The sequence below is a fragment of the Alosa pseudoharengus genome, unplaced genomic scaffold (genome assembly GCF_046254945.1).
Source record: "Alosa pseudoharengus isolate Yale_2024_CS ecotype anadromous, Long Island Sound unplaced genomic scaffold, YU_APseudo_1.1 YU_APseudo_1.1_scf_4, whole genome shotgun sequence".
NCBI classification, from domain to species: Eukaryota; Metazoa; Chordata; class Actinopteri; order Clupeiformes; family Clupeidae; genus Alosa; species Alosa pseudoharengus.
The window spans coordinates 2,435,126-2,437,625 of NW_027468774.1; the positions used below are offsets into that span (position 1 = coordinate 2,435,126).

The 2,500-nt window shown below is 35.4% G+C and overlaps 1 protein-coding gene across 1 annotated transcript in view; it reads left to right on the top strand.

Annotated features, from left to right (window-relative positions):
* antxr1c (ANTXR cell adhesion molecule 1c) overlaps positions 1-2,500 on the top strand; it is a 61,539-nt gene that overhangs the window by 19,288 nt on the left and 39,751 nt on the right. The gene's annotated exons all lie outside the window — the stretch shown is intronic.

Below are 2,500 nucleotides of genomic sequence, written 5' to 3' on the forward strand. Positions count from 1 at the left end.
TTGTTGCAGGCAGCTCACTGCACCAGGATTAGTGTGTGCTTCACCTCACTGTGTGTTCACTGTGTGCTGAGTGTGATTCACTAATTCACGGATTGGGATAAATGCAGAGACCAAATTTCCCTCACAGGATCAAAAGAGGATATATACTTATACTTATACTTACTTATAACTGTGATTTTTTATTTTTCTTTATTTCTATAAGAATGTTTTTGTTGTGTGAAACTTTTGTTGCAAAAAATGTAACCGATTACTGCAGAAATTCTCCTTTTGAGTTTCACAGAAGACTGAGTCTGAGAAAATGATGATAAAAATAGAAATACAAAGACTGCAGTGTTTTATATAAAACACATCAGTGTGTTGCTGTTGATTTGAAAGAGTAATTCAAACGGTGTGTGTGTATGGTTTTGTTGCAATAAGTATTCTCTCAACATTTTTAGAAAGGATTGTTGAGTTTTGATTGCAGTGTTTCATTTTGGCATAGATGTGAGTTGCTTATCTCCAAGTGCTGTGTCTTATTTGGCTGTGTGTAGAGCTTTGACATAATGAGCCAAATTCTGCAAAAAAGCGCGTAAACAATAGACAAACACTGTAATGGAAGCATGCGTCATACTCTCAGAACTCTACACACAAATCCAAAAACACACACACACACACACACACACACACACACACACACACAATGGGCAAACCCCCTCAATTCTCCTGCAAAAGGAAACTTTACATTCAAAACAATGTTATTTCTTCTCAAAATGGTATTTTGATGTCAAATCACACACAAACCATCATATGAATAGACATGTATAAGAACCAGTTCAACACTGATGTGCTCAATGTAAAACACTAATAAATGGAAAACACTTCTTCTCCATTCATCATAATGACTTAGGCCTTTTGGTTCAGTGTTACACTTACTACAGACAGTACATACATAAGTGTGTTGTAAAATATTTGAGAATATTGTTTTTATACTCATACAGTTTTTTTCAACTGCTTACACACTAAATCTTTGCTTGTCACACAATTTTCTAAACATGTTTTCCAAACATCATAACCCCCCCACACCAAATCTGCAAAACCATACACTAATTCTCAGTGTTTGACTCAGTTTTCAATTGACTAAAACACATTTTGCAAAACACCACACACAATGTTCTACTTAACACACAAAAATCGAACAGGAAGTAACTTGATTTCATTCACAACACAACCCATCAAAATGCCACACTAAATCACCAGTGTTTCTATCTCTCTCTTCACATGTGTAAACACTCATTACTTTAAGGAACACCAACCAATCGTTCCCTTAGTACAGGCCTATATGAATAGATATACTCTATGTAGGTAAGGACCCTTTCAATCTGCTCCTAGAGGATTTCCGGTTGAAATGTTCAGAACCAATGCAGATACTTTGAAAGGACAATTACAATAATCAGACTTTAGCTTACAGTAATGTTCTACAAAAAGTTGATTTTATGTAAAACTTGTCTTTTTTACTATATTTTTGTGTCTCCCCAAGTTACCATTAGCTTACAGTAATAGCCCCCCACCCCCGCACACACACACACACACACACAGACACAGACACACACACACACACACACACGTTTCTTTGGAAAAAGCAAAGTTTGATAGTAGTCAGTCATTTCTGTCTTGTAGGCAAAATCAGCTTTTTCAGAACTCCATGTACATCTGTGGGTCACTGTATTTTGCTTTGCTTTGTTCTTGTTGGGTGTAAAATACTGTATTCGCAACAGCAAATTATTTGGGGAAAATCCTTATTTTTGGTTTCAATATTGTTAGCATTTTTACTTTGTATTTCAACTTCTCTCTGTAGATACCGTAACTTTCACTCTTGTATGGAAATACATAAAGCCTATGAAAGACAGAAGAGTATTAGGTTTTGAGCAACAGTGTGTACCTGATGTATCCAAAATGTCATATTATGACAAAAGTGTTTGTAATGTGAGGTGAATGTTTGCTTTAAATATGTGTTTATGACATTTTGAATGTTGTGTGTCATTTTGCTGGAGATTTGAGGCATTTTGCATTTTGTGTAAGCAATTGTGGGTTTTGTGTGTGGAGTTTTGAGAAATAGACACAGAGTTTTAAAAAAGTGTGTAAACAGTTGTAAAAAACTGTAACACATACATTTTATTTCCCCCCACAAAAACAATGTACACAGTGTACATCCCAACCAACATAAAGTTGCACATATAGTGGTCTACATACAAAACAACAGAAGAATTTACTGTATACATTTACAGTAAAAAAAACTATGCTGCATCCTCTGCATCCACATCACAAGCATTATGCTGAAGCTCTGATTGCTAATTGTAAAACTGTGTGACAGGTGTTTGCCCATGTGATGAGTCAGTGTGCATAGTAGGACATTTGACTTTACAATTTGAATGGCAGTGTGTTCCGTGTGAAAACAAGATATTTTGTTCATGAAAATTGTGCCAAATGCAGAGAATTGTGTGTAGTGTTGTTAAAGAAGTGT